A 14,151-nucleotide genomic window follows, 5' to 3' on the forward strand; every position below is an offset into this window, starting at 1 on the left:
AGGGAGCAGGGCAGGCGCCGTGGGCCGGACCCCTCCCCCGGCTCCTGCGCGGCTGCCTCCCCCCGGGCTCGGCCGGCGCTCGCTGGCGGGGGCCTCGGCGGGCGCGCGGGGCCAGGGTCGTGTCCCCCTGATGGGCCGCTGCCGCCTCCATGAAGCGGAAGAGCCAGCGGCGGCCGAGCTGGGCCGCCGCGCCCCGCTGCTCGCGGCACTCCTCGTCGACCTCGCCGGGCGTGAAGAAGAGCCGCAGCTCCACGTCGCAGGAGCTGCACCGACTGGACCGGCAGGACGACCTGTACCTGGACATCTCCGGTGAGCCGGCGAGCGCGTGGCGGGCTACCCTGGACTCGCCGCACCCTGCCCTGGGGTCCCCAATTCAACCACCGTGGCTGTTGGGGAACCTCTCCCGGGCCTGACTGCCACGCCTCCAGCCCCCTCCCCCCTAAAAGCCCCAGCCCGCCACACCCCCTCCGGGATCGTGGCTTCCTGGCGGCGCCCCTCTACCCCAAGTTTCCGTCTGCGTTTGTTCGGAGCTGTAACTTCACCCATATTGCACCCTCCTTCCCTCCCAAGATGGGCCGAGGGTCACCTTTCTAAATTCCTGGCGTCAGCTCGGCGCCTCGAATGTGTTCCTCCCCCACTGGGTTTTCCTAAGTTCTTGTACCTAGCACCTATCAGGGTCGGAAGCACGGTTGGCTCGCATGTGAGTTTGAAGCCCTGAAATTAGCTGCAGAGGATTCCCCGAGCGCGCCGAACACGCCTGGCACGGGCGCTGCCCTGTTTGTTTGGCGTTTGCCAAACCGCTCTGCCGCTCGGTCGGAAATCGAGCGAGTCCCACAGGGTGCAGCAAGCTCGGCAGCCAGAGCTTCCCTCTCCCTGGTCCTAGTTTCGTTCTCCTCCTCCCCGGGCGCACACACTAGCCCACCCCAGACCTCCTAGAGAGAATTCCTCCTCGTGCTTCGACAAGGAATGTGTCACGTTAATGGCATTTGAGCCACTCAGCATGCTGGGGGACCAGAGTTGTCACTTTTGAAAAATCTTAGGTCGTCAGCGCAAGTAGAAAAGCAGCCCTTTGATAGCAGTTTTATCAGTTGCAGATTCTACAATCCTTGCGAAGACGAATAAATCCAAGCTAGCAGCTGTTAGGTTTGCCAGGATTGACACTGAAGGGTGTGAAGACATTAAATGTGAGGATGTATGCGGAAATGCTTTGTAAACAGAATAGCTGTCTACGGTTTTGAGGAATTCACAGTGTATGTGTATAGCCAGGCTGTGGGGTTTTTATAAACGGTTTCTGGCTCTTAGCTTTTGATGAGCCAGGGAAGCTGGAGTGGTCAGAACATAAATATAGAAAGTGTTTGGGCAAAGGAATTTATTAGAAATTAAATTTTAGGTTGATGGACAGTCTGGAAATAAAGATCAATTTTTCAACACAGCTGAGAGTAGAGTGGAGGGGGTCTTGGCTTTTGGTGCATGGCCTTGAAGACTGAGGAAGAGAAGGAAGAAAGTTTTCCTGTCCCTGGCTGGTGCCTGCAAATGAGGGACAAGCCCGGGTCTAGAACATGGAGGTGGCGTCAGCTTGCTGAGGTTCAGAGATAGCATACCTTTGCAAGATGTGCACTCCGAACCTGTGGCCCCACCAAGGGGCTTGGGGGAATCTACATATTCATTATGCCCTTTGTTACTTATACCTCTTAAAAGTAAGTTCAATTGCATTTAATAAAATTTTAGGGCAAGTAATGAGCATATATGGTACAGAACTCTTAATTCTAAAGGTACACGGGAATGTGTAGTGAAAAGTTAGTCTAGCAGCCACCTGATGTCCTTTTCCAGAGATGACCAGTGTTCCCAGTTTCTTGTGAGTCCTGTAAGAAATAGACCTATGCATGCATACATGTGTATGCATTCTCTACCAGACCCAGACAGGGTAGCATAAAATGTGTTGTTTTGCACACTGTTTTGTTTTCAAAGTGTTTCTTAGTTAGAATGATTGTTCTGTATTTGTACATACAAAACTGCCTCATTTGATTTAAATTACTGCTCAATATTCCATCCTTTAAATGTGGTATAATTTACTTAGCTCCCTATTAATGAACATTTAGATTGTTTTCCATCAAAAAGGAAGTTTTTGACAGTCATTAGAGTAAATCTTCCTCTTTCATGGAGATTAAAAGACAGTGTGTCTGGCCTTCATAAGTCAGTGACTAGTGAACTGAATTCAGAAAATAATCACCAAGCAGAATACTGAAGAAAGTTGGTGCAGTTGCATTATATAAAGTCAGAGTGCGGGGTGGGCCAGGATGGCTCAGCAGGCAGACTTCTCGCCTGAGATGCCGAAGACCCAGGGTCATTTCCTGGTGCCTCCCCATGCCCAAAAAAATAAAAATAAAAAATAAATCAAAGTGCTGTTATTGAGATTAAAAGCCAAGATAAAGAAAGGGTCTCCTCTCACTAGCTCCAGGGTGGAAAGGGCCCACCTTCCCTGGGATTTCTCCAAGTGACTCTCAGTAGTCTTGGTTTCCTGGAAAAATGACTAAAATAAGCCTGTTTCACTGTAATATATGACAAAGTCAAATAATTTTTATCGACTTTGGGGAAGACTTGAGGCCTCATCTACAGCAAAGACTAGGTTCTTGCTGGTTCCTGCATTTCCAGTTTGTTCCCACAACCATTGTTTTCTTAATCTAAAAAGCAGTTCATGCACATGTGTTTTGTTAATAAAACAATACAAAAAAGGCATGTGGTTATAGAGATAGCCTCCTGTTCCTGGTAATATAACTTTTTTCCTTACTCCAATTTTCAATTCATATTTGAGTTTCTAGAAACTATGCCCTATAAGAAATGTACCTCTCCTTTTAATGGTTACATGGTATTCCATTTTATGGCTGAATAGTGATTGATTTAATGGTAATAAGTGGGCTTTTGGGATATTCCCTATCCCTGTTAGAAATGGCTGCAGTAGTATCAGTGGTTGCATACATGTGTGGCTATATCTGTAGAACAAATTTCCGGTAATGAAGATGCCAGGCCAAAGTATATATGAATTGAAAATATTGTAGTTCTTTCTCTATTTGAAAAAATGTATAGGAAAAACTTTACAGATATGGAAATTTTCTATAATTTCTCTGTGGAGATAGGAAGAGAGAAGATGCATCAGAGCTTTGAAGTTGTGTATAATTTGCCTGTCGCAATTCCTAAAATGTTCCAAATCTGACTGTTTGTGTTAAATATCTCTCCTTGCTTTGTTGTCACCTGATTTTAATTTTTAAAATAACTTTATGCATGGACAAGTTCTAAAAAAATTTTAAAACTTGTGTATCTTTCTGAAATGGAAGTCAAGGAGATATTTTGTAGAAACTTTGCCTATTTGTATGCCCCTAAGATCTCTTGATTTAGGTTTGTAGATTTGGCTATATTGTGAAGGTTCTTTTTATTTTTAAAATTGAGATAACATTCATATACCATAAAATTCACAGTTTTAAAGTATACAGTTCTGTGGCTTTTAGTATATTCACTCACAAGGTTGTACAACTATTGCTGTTAATTCCAGAAAATTTTCATTATCCTCCAAAGAAACCCTTTACTTATTAGCAGTCACACCCCATTCTGTCCTCCACCCTAGCCCTGGCAACCACTAATCTGCTTTCTGTTACTTTTGTGGACATTTCATATAATTGTGGTCTTTTCCCTGGCTGCTTTCACTTAGCCTAATGTTTTCAAGGTTCATCAGTGTCGTAGCATGCATCATTACTTCATTCTTTTTGTGGCTGAATAATATTCCATTGAATGGACATACCACCTTTTACTTATTCATTATTAATTAGTGGGCATTTGGGTTGTTTCCATTTTTCGGCTATTATGAATGATGCTGCTATGAGCATTCATGTACAAACTTGTGTGGGGACATATGTTTTGAGTTCCTTTGGGTATATATAACCTAGGAAAGGAATTGCTGGGTCACTTGGTTACTCTGTGTTTAGCATTTTGAGAAACCAAGACTTCCAAAATGGCTGCACTACCAGCAGTGTATGAGGGGTCCAGTTTCTCTATATCCTTTCAAACACTTGTGATTGGACAGTGAAGATTGTTTCACAGTGGGATTGGTTTGTAAAAAATCTATGCACATTGTCATTTCTAATGTTTCTTTTTTTTTCTGCATAGGCAGGCACCAGGAATCGAACCTGGGTTTCCAGTATGGCAGGTGAGAACTCTGCCTGCTGAGCCACCTTAGCCCACCACTTCGAATGTATTTTTTTTTTTAACATGGGCAGGCACCAGGAATCGAACCCGGGTCCTTGGGCATGGCAGGCAAGCACTCTTACCTGCTGAGCCACTGTGGCCCACCCTCAAATGTATTTTTAAGATAGATTAAAAAAAAATTGTTTTAACTTAAGTCCCTTGACATTTACCTGTCAGTAACAACCTATTTATCTGTGAGTTGAATTCCCATAGATCTCAGGATATTTCATGTGCTAGCATTTAATAAAGGATGCTTTAGGTCTATCTTTTTTTTTTTTTGGCATGGGCAGGCACCGGGAATTGAACCCTGGTCTCCAGCATGGCAGGCGAGAACTCTGCCTGCTGAGCCACCGTGGTCTGCCCTTTAGGTTTATTTTTGATCCTGTAGTCCTTTATTATGTGGTCACTGTTTAGTGTTTAGTCAGTTGCACCTCTTCACTAGGCATCTATTCCAGCATGTACTCTTACTAGGAGCAGTCTGAAAGAGATTTTATTCCCACCCTGATCCTCAACTGATCTGGTCATTCATCAAGCTCTTATCATGTGCAGTGACCTGGATTTTTTTTACTTGAGGTGTATTCCCAGTGCAGTTCCAATGTACCGTATGAACAGGCATAAATTGTGTAAACTGTATACATTAATACTAAAGGCATACTGAGTAAAGATGTGCTCAGAATGAGTTGGTACCAGCTATGGGAGTTGGGGAAACGTGAGAACAAGGAGAGTTTTAAATTTGATTTGGAAGTTGATAACTCTCAAGATGAGGAAAAGTACCAAAGAAGAAAACTTAGACACACTCAATATTTGATTTTTCTATGAACCGTCTTGAGGCCAGAAGTCTGAATATTTGTTTCTATACTCCCTACCCTTAAATAGGGCCCTCTGTAGATGTTTTCTGAATGAATGACAAAAAATCCCTTGCTGGGAAAGAGATGAGTAAATGCCACAGTGCACATTCTCCTTTTCTCTTTAGTAATGTCAGGAAAAAATATTTAAAGATTCTCAAACCTACTGTATAATCTGTGTTTGATAATTCATAGTATTTGATAATTGGTACAGAAGTTTAATGTATTTTACTTTTTAATTTTTAAAATTATAGTTAGTAAAGAAAATTTGTAATAACTACTAGCTAAAATATTCTTGGTGGTTTGCCTTACAATTATTTACCTTGTTTTTTAAGTTTTCCAGTGTCATGATATGCTAACTTTTTTTAATTAAAAAAACTATAGCAACAAACAGACACAAACATTCTTAACATATATAATCAGTAATTCACAGTATCATCACATAGTTGCATATTCATCATCATGATCATTTCTTAGAACATTTGCATCAATTCAGAAAAAAGAAATAAAAAGACAACAGAAAAAATTCATACATACCATATCCCTTACCCTTCCCTTTCATTGATCACTAGCATTTCAATCTACTAAATTTATTTTAACATTTGTTCCCCCTATTATTTATTTTTATTCTGTATGTTTTACTTATCTGTTGATAAGGTAGATAAAAGGAGCATCAGACACAAAGTTTTCACCATCACACAGTCACATTGTGAAAGCTATCATATAATCATCTTCAAGAAACATGGCTACTACAACACAGCTTTACATTTTCAGGCAGTTCCCTCTAGCCTCTCCATTACATCTTGAATAACAAGGTGATATCTACTTAATGCGTAAGAATAATCTCCAGGATAACCTCTGACTGTTTGGAATCTCTTAGTCAAATTGATACTTTATTTTGTGTCATTTTGCTCTTCCCCTTTTTGGTTGAGAAGGTTTTCTCAATTCCAATGATATTCTAACTTTTTTTTTTTATTAATTAAAAAATTAACTAACACAACATTAAGAAATCATTCCATTCTACATATACAATCAGTAATTCCCAATATCATCACATAGATGCATATTCATCATTTCTTAGTACATTTGCATCGATTTAGAAAAAAATAAAAAGACAACAGAAAAAGAAATAAAACGATAATAGAGAGAAAGAAATAAAAAAAAAACTATACCTCAGATGCAGCTTCATTCAGTGTTTTAACATAATTGCATTACAATTAGATAGTATTGTGCTGTCCATTTCTGAGTTTTTGTATCCAGTCCTGTTGCACAGTCTGTATCCCTTCAGCTCCAATTAACCATTATCTTACCCTATTTCTATCTCCTGCTGGTCTCTGTTACCAATGACATATTCTAAGTTTATTCTCTAACGTCGGTTCACATCAGTGGGATCATACAGTATTTGTCCTTTAGTTTTTGGCTAGACTCACTCAGCATAATGTTCTCTAGGTTCATTCATGTTATTACATGCTTCATAAGATTACTCTGTCTTAAAGCTGCATAATATTCCATCGTATGTATATACCACAGTTTGTTTAGCCACTCGTCTGTTGATGGACATTTTGGCTGTTTCCATCTCTTTGCAATTGTAAATAATGCTGCTATAAACATTGGTGTGCAAATATCTGTTTGTGTCTTTGCCCTTAAGTCCTCTGAGTAGATACCTAGCAACGGTATTGCTGGGTCGTATGGCAATTCTATATTCAGCTTTTTGAGGAACCGCCAAACTGCCTTCCACAGTGGTTGCACCATTTGACATTCCCACCAACAGTGGATAAGTGTGCCTCTTTCTCCACATCCTCTCCAGCACTTGTCATTTTCTGTTTTGTTGATAATGGCCCTTCTGGTGGGTGTGAGATGATATCTCATTGTGGTTTTGATTTGCATTTCTCTAATGGCTAGGGACATTGAGCATCTCTTCATGTGCCTTTTGGCCATTTGTATTTCCTCTTCTGAGAGGTGTCTGTTCAAGTCTTTTTCCTATTTTGTAATTGGGTTGGCTGTCTTTTTGTTGTTGAGTTGAACAATCTCTTTATAAATTCTGGATACTAGACCTTTATCTGATATGTCATTTCCAAATATTGTCTCCCATTGTGTAGTCTGTCTTTCTACTTTCTTGATGAAGTTCTTTGATGCACAAAAGTGTTTAATTTTGAGGAGCTCCCATTTCTTTCTTTCTTTCTTCAGTGCTCTTGCTTTAGGTTTAAGGTCCATAAAACTGCCTCCAATTGTAAGATTCATAAGATATCTCCCTACATTTTCCTCTAACTGTTTTATGGTCTTAGACCTAATGTTTAGATCTTTGATCCATTTTTAGTTAACTTTTGTATAGGGTGTGAGATACGGGTCCTCTTTCATTCTTTTGCATATGTATATCCAGTTCTCTAGGCACCATTTATTGAAGAGACTGTTCTGTCCCAGGTGAGTTGGCTTGACTGCCTTATCAAAGATCAAATGTCCATAGATGAGAGGGTCTATATCTGAGCACTCTATTCGATTTCATTGGTCGATATATCTGTCTTTATGCCAGTACCATGCTGTTTTGACCACTGTGGCTTCATAATATGCCTTAAAGTCTGGCAGTGTGAGACCTCCAGCTTCGTTATTTTTCCTCAAGATACTTTTAGCAATTCGGGGCACCCTGCCCTTCCAGATAAATTTGCTTGTTGGTTTTTCTGTTTCTGAAAAATAAGTTGTTGGGATTTTGATTGGTATTGCGTTGAATCTGTAAATCAATTTAGGTAGAATTGACATCTTAACTATATTTAGTCTTCCAATCCATGAACACGGTATGCCCTTCCATCTATTTAGGTCTTCTGTGATTTCTTTTAATGGTTTCTTGTAGTTTTCTTTGTATAGGTCTTTTGTCTCTTTAGTTAAATTTATTCCTAAGTATTTTATTCTTTTAGTTGCAATTGTAAATGGAATTCGTTTCTTGATTTCCCCCTCAGCTTGTTCATTGCTAGTGTATAGAAACACTACAGATTTTTGAATGTTGATCTTGTAACCCGCTACTTTGCTGTACTCATTTATTAGCTCTAGTAGTTTTGCTGTGGGTTTTTCAGGGTTTTCGATGTATAGTATCTTATCATCTGCAAACAGTGATAGTTTTACTTCTTCCTTTCCAATTTTGATGCCTTGTATTTCTTTTTCTTGTCTAATTGCTCTGGCTAGAACTTCCAACACGATGTTGAATAACAGTGGTGATAATGGACATCCTTGTCTTGTTCATGATCTTAGGGGGAAAGTTTTCAATTTTTCCCCATTGAGGATGATATTAGCTGTGGTTTTTTCATATATTCCCTTTATCATTTTAAGGAAGTTCCCTTGTATTCCTATCCTTTGAAGTGTTTTTAACAGGAAAGGATGTTGAATCTTGTCAGATGCCTTCTCTGCATCAATTGAGATGATCATGTGATTTTTCTGCTTTGATTTGTTGATATGGTGTATTACATTAATTGATTTTCTTATGTTGAACCATCCTTGCATACCTGGGTTGAATCCTACTTGGTCATGATGTATAATTCTTTTAATGTGTTGCTGGATTCGATTTGCTAGAATTTTGTTGAGGATTTTTGCATCTATATTCATTAGAGAGATTGGTCTGTAGTTTTCTTTTTTTGTAATATCTTTGCCTGGTTTTGGTATGAGGGTGATGTTGGCTTCATAGAATGAATTAGGTAGCTTTCACTCCACTTCAATTTTTTTGAAGAGTTTGAGCAGTGTGGTACTAATTCTTTATGGAATGTTTGGTAGAATTCACATGTGAAGCCGTCTGGTCCTGGACTTTTCTTTTTGGGAAGCTTTTGAATGACTGATTCAATTTCTTTACTTGTGATTGGTTTGTTGAGGTCATCTATTTCTTCTTGAGTCAAAGTTGGTTGTTCATGCCTTTCTAGGAAGTTGTCCATTTCACCTACATTGTTGTATTTATTAGCATAAAGTTGTTCATAGTATCCTGTTATTACCTCCTTTATTTCTGTGAGGTCAGTGGTTATGTCTCCTCTTCCATTTCTGATATTATTTATTTGCATCTTCTCTCTTCTTGGTTTTGTCAATCTTGCTAAGGGCCCATCAATCTTGTTGATTTTCTCATAGAACCAACTTCTGGTCTTATTGATTTTCTCTATTGTTTTCATGTTTTCAATTTCATTTATTTCTGCTCTAGTCTTTGTTATTTCTTTCCTTTTGCTTGCTTTGGGGTTAGTTTGCTGTTCTTTCCCCAGTTCTTCCAAGTGGACAGTTAATTCCTGTATTTTTGCCCTTTCTTCTTTTTTGATATAGGCATTTAGGGCAATAAATTTCCCTCCTAGCACTGCCTTTGCTGCGTCCCATAGGTTTTGATATGTTGTGTTTTCATTTTCATTCGCCTTGAGGTATTTACTAATTTCTCTTGTAATTTCTTCCTTGACCCACTGGTTGTTTAAGAGTGTGGTGTTGAGCCTCCACGTATTTGTGAATTTTCTGGCACTCTGCCTATTATTGATTTCCAACTTCATTCCTTTATGATCTGAGAAAGTGTTGTGTATGATTTCAATCTTTTTAAATTTGTTGAGACTTGCTTTGTGACCCAGCATATGGTCTATCCATGAGAATGATCCATGAGCACTTGAGAAAAAGGTGTATCCTGCTGTTGTGGGGTGTAATGTCCTATAAATGTCTGTTAAGTCTAGCTCATTTATTGTAATATTCAAATTCTCTGTTTCTTTATTGATTCTCTGTCTAGATGTTCTGTCCATTGATGAGAGTGGCGAATTGAAATCTCCAACTATTATGGTAGATGTGTCTATTTCCCTTTTCAGTATTTGCAGTGTATTCCTCATGTATTTTGGAGCATTCTGATTCGGTGCGTAAATATTTATGATTGTTATGTCTTCTTGTTTTATTGTTCCTTTTATTAGTAGATAGTATCCTTCTTTGTCTCTTTTAACTGTGTTACATTTGAAGTCTAATTTGTTGGATATTAGTATAGCCACTCCTGCTCTTTTCTGGTTGTTATTTGCATGAAATATCTTTTCCCAACCTTTCACTTTCAACCTATGTTTATCTTTGGGTCTAAGATGTGTTTCCTGTAGACAGCATATAGAAGGATCCTGTTTTTTAATCCATTCTGCCAGTCTATGTCTTTTGATTGGGGAATTCAGTCCATTAACTTCTAGTGTTATTACTGTTTGGTTAATACTTTCCTCTACCATTTTACCTTTTTTATTATATATATCATATCTAATTCTCCTTCTTTCTATACTCTTCTCCACACCTCTCTTTTCTGTCTTTTCATATCTGACTCTAGTGCTCCCTTTAGTATTTCTTGCAGACCTGGTCTCTTGGTCACAAATTCTCTGAGTGACTTTTTGTCTGAAATTCTTTTAATTTCTCCCTCATTTTTGAAGGACAATTTTGTTGGATATAGAATTCTTGATTGGCAGTTTTTCTCTTTTAGTAATTTAAATATATCCTCCCGCTGTCTTCTTGCCTCCATGGTTTCTGCTGAGAAATCTACACATAGTCTTATTGGTTTTCCCTTGTGTGTGATGGATTGTTTTTCTCTTGCTGCTTTCAAGATCCTGTCTTTCTCTTTGACCTCTGACATTCTAACTAGTAAGTGTCTTGGAGAATGCCTATTTGGATCTATTCTCTTTGGGGTATGCTGCACTTCTTGGATCTGTAATTTTAGGTCTTTCCTAAGAGTTGGGAAATTTTCAGTGATAATTTCCTCCATTAGTTTTTCTCCTCCTTTTCCCTTCTCTTGTCCTTCTGGGACACCCACAATACGTGTATTTGTGCGCTTCATATTATCATTCAATTCCCTGAGCCCTTGCTCAAATTTTCCCATTCTTTTCCCTATAGTTTCTCTTTCTTTTTGGATTTCAGATGTTCCATCCTCCAGTTCACTAATTCTAACCTCTGTCTCTTGAAATCTACCACTGTAGTTTTCCATTGTTTTTTCATCTCTTCTACTGTATCTTTCATTCCCATAAGTTCTGTGATTTGTTTTTTCAGACTTCCCATTTCTTCTTTTTGTTCATCCCTTGCCTTCTTCATGTCCTCCCTCAATTTATTGATTTGGTTTTTGAAGAGATTTTCCATTTCTGTTCGTATATTCAGAATTAGTTGTCTCAGCTCCTGTATCTCATTTGAACTATTGGTTTGTTTCTTTGACTGGGCCATATCTTCAATTTTCCTGGTGTGATTTGTTATTTTTTGCTGGCGTCTGGACATTTAATCAGATTTCCCTGAGTGTGAGACCCAGCAGGTTGAAAGACTTTCCTGTGAAGTCTCTGGGCTCTGTTTTTCTTATCCTGCCCAGTATGTGGTGCTTGTCTGTCTGTGGGTCCCACCAGCAAAAGGTGTTGTGGCTCCTTTAACTTTGGAAGGCTCTCGCTGCTGGGTGCGTGGTGGAGACAGAGGAAAGGTTGTAGGCTGGTTTTAATGGCTTCAAATTGTGAAGCCCTGGGATCTGAATTCCTTGAGAGAGGGATTCCACCTGAGTTGCATTTCACCCCTCCCATGGGGAAGGTTCAGGTGGTAGAGAGCCCTGAAAGCAGCCTGTTTCTGCGTTTGGGGCAGTTGCAACCTGTGTAATCCCAGCGCTGAGTCCAGAGGCGACCAAGCCTCCGTAGAAACAGCAGCAGAAGGCTCTGTTTCGCCCCCTTTCCTCTTTTTCAGTTAGCCCAATAGGCGACTTCTGCCTTGATCAGTTTCGCCTGAGCTGGGGGCCTATTTTTAGTAGTCAGAATTTGTTTATTAATGCCACTATTGGTGTTTGGTTGGACTCAGTCCCTGCTACTGTTGGAAACTCTTTCCTTTCCCTCCGGGAAGCCGCCTGTGGGGGGAGGGGTTCCGGTCACCCTCTGCCGCGGCTTGGGGAACTCGCCTCTCCGAGACTCTCAGCCGTCTGGGAAGCCGCCCATGAGGGAGGGGCGCCAGCTGCCAGCCACCATGGCCCGGGGAAGCACGTGCTGCTAGGGGATCTCACCGCTGCGGAGTCTCGCAGCCTGTCCAGCTGGTCCAGACTGCGGTACGCTGTGTGTTTGGTCTCTGTCGTGGCTCCGGGAGCTGTTCTGTACTGTTTCTGGTTATTTAGTAGTTGTTCTGGAGGAGGAACTAAGACGCACGCACCTTACTAAGCCACATCTTGGCCCCTGGCAAATTGATTTTTGACACACCATAGGTTCTTGCCGCGCCCTTTGCTTGCTGTGTTGTCCCCTATTACAAATGGAGCACTGAGATCCCGGGGGCCCCACAGCTGGGGTGGGGGGTGGGTTGTGGTTGCTGAACTCCAGGTTCCCACGGTGGAACGCACAGTATCTACTCCGCCAGGCGGCAGGGTCCATGTCTCGGAGGAGAGTGGGATGGGCTGACCTGGCAGATTCTGGGATGCACATTTCAGCCTCGAGGGGACCTATCTAGTGCCAGGGTGCATCCAAGGCCAGCAGGTCTCAAACCATCCCCCATCAGTGCAGCTGGCCCTGTGCACAGAGGGCATGGCCTGGAAGGAGACCTTTTCACAAACAGCCCCACAGGAAGTGAGATGCAATGATCTTGGCCCCAATGGGAGAGACCCCGGTACAGGGCTGGAGAAAACTGGCTGCAAAGGTGGGCTTGGCAGGTGGTGGCATGGTGGGGGTGGGCAGGGGTCTCCATGCATTTAGAGATGGATGGATTTGGGGCAACGATTGCACGTGGTGTTATGCCTTCAGAGGGTCTGCCCTTAGCTGATAGCTGGGTCTCAGAAGGCAGGTGTAGATGTGTGCATTTCAATGCCCAGGCTGGTACACAAACAGATGATTGCCCCCTTATCTCCTCAGCACCAGCTCACTGTAGAAAACTCAGAAAAGTCAGGGAATGCTGGCCAGGAAAGAGAAGTCGTTCACCACTGTTCCACCAGGAGACGGTGACTGATCCTTTACCATGCACCTGCCTGCGTTTGCACAAGGCATGTCTAGACATGGCCACGATCACAGCTGTTGCAGTTTTGCATCTGGCTTCATCCACTTTTCCCGAGTGTTTCTGATCTCTCCACAAACTCACTGTAAGTCTTGTCCTGGATGGCTGGCTGTGAACCCTGCTTGCTTCTCTCCATGTCCCCTGTGATTGGACGTTGGCCTGTTCCCAGGGGGGTCGGTTATTGTAAGTCACCCACTGATTATTTTAAGTCACCCACCCATCTATTTGCTCATAAAGCTTTGTTTACATTTCAGCTGATCTCCTTTGGATTGGTTCTTTGAAGTGGAATTACTGGGCCAGTCCTTTTGACCCTGATGCTTTTTGTATGAATGGTCAGATTCTTCTCAGAAGCCAAGATGACCCACCACTCTCTGGCCAGCAGGGCTGGGGGACCCCCTTTAGCCTCCCTTGCCAGCACCCAGCATAAAATGAATCTGTGTGAGCTTGACTGGCAGTGGGCACAGCTCAATGCTGCTCACTTTTATTGATTCTGTGACTTGGAAGGACACATGGTTTCTCTCCCTATGTCTGTTTAGCATTTGCGGATCCTGTTTTGTGGAATGTCTTTTGCTCGGCACGTGGCTTAGTGTTTTTCTTATCACTTTGTATGAAGGACTTACATAATAAGAAGTTATTTGTCATTATAATTGCTACAAACATTTCCTGTGTCTCCTGGGTCATGTAATTTTTGTTTGCAACATTTTTGACACACAGAAATATAATTTTACGTGATCGAATTGCTGGATCATTTCCTTTGTGCTTTCTTCTTTGATGCTCAGCAGTTCCTTGTCCATTCCAGGATCTGATGAATTACCCCCTATGCTGCCATCTAGCTATTTTAGGGGCATTATCTCAAGTGCACATGGGAGGACCTGGCCTTGGAGTAAACAGCCCATCCTCCCTCCTTCCTGGCTAGTTGGGGGTCTGGTGGGTGCGGTCCGGGTTCCTGGGTGTGATTCCGGGGTGCCCCCTCCCCAGTGTCCCTGCAGCCCCTGGCTTGGCTCTTATCCCCCAGGTAGCCTCCCCGTCCCCTCCCACTCTGCTCCTGCCCAACCCCTCCATGGAGTCACCCGCCTTCCCTGGGCCAGCTCTGGGCTTGTCACAGGTTCTATTTTTGCATCTG

The 14,151-nt window shown here is 41.8% G+C and overlaps 1 long non-coding RNA gene across 1 annotated transcript; it reads left to right on the top strand.

Moving 5' to 3' along the window:
• The first annotated feature begins 196 nt into the window (after positions 1 to 196).
• On the top strand, positions 197 to 13,839 carry LOC143662275 (uncharacterized). The gene is made up of 3 exons (XR_013165244.1): positions 197 to 309; positions 12,890 to 13,113; positions 13,283 to 13,839. It is a non-coding gene; the product is annotated as an uncharacterized LOC143662275 (long non-coding RNA).
• The last annotated feature ends 312 nt before the right edge of the window (positions 13,840 to 14,151 follow it).

The sequence above is a fragment of the Tamandua tetradactyla genome, chromosome 2 (assembly GCF_023851605.1).
Source record: "Tamandua tetradactyla isolate mTamTet1 chromosome 2, mTamTet1.pri, whole genome shotgun sequence".
Lineage (NCBI taxonomy): Eukaryota > Metazoa > Chordata > Mammalia > Pilosa > Myrmecophagidae > Tamandua > Tamandua tetradactyla.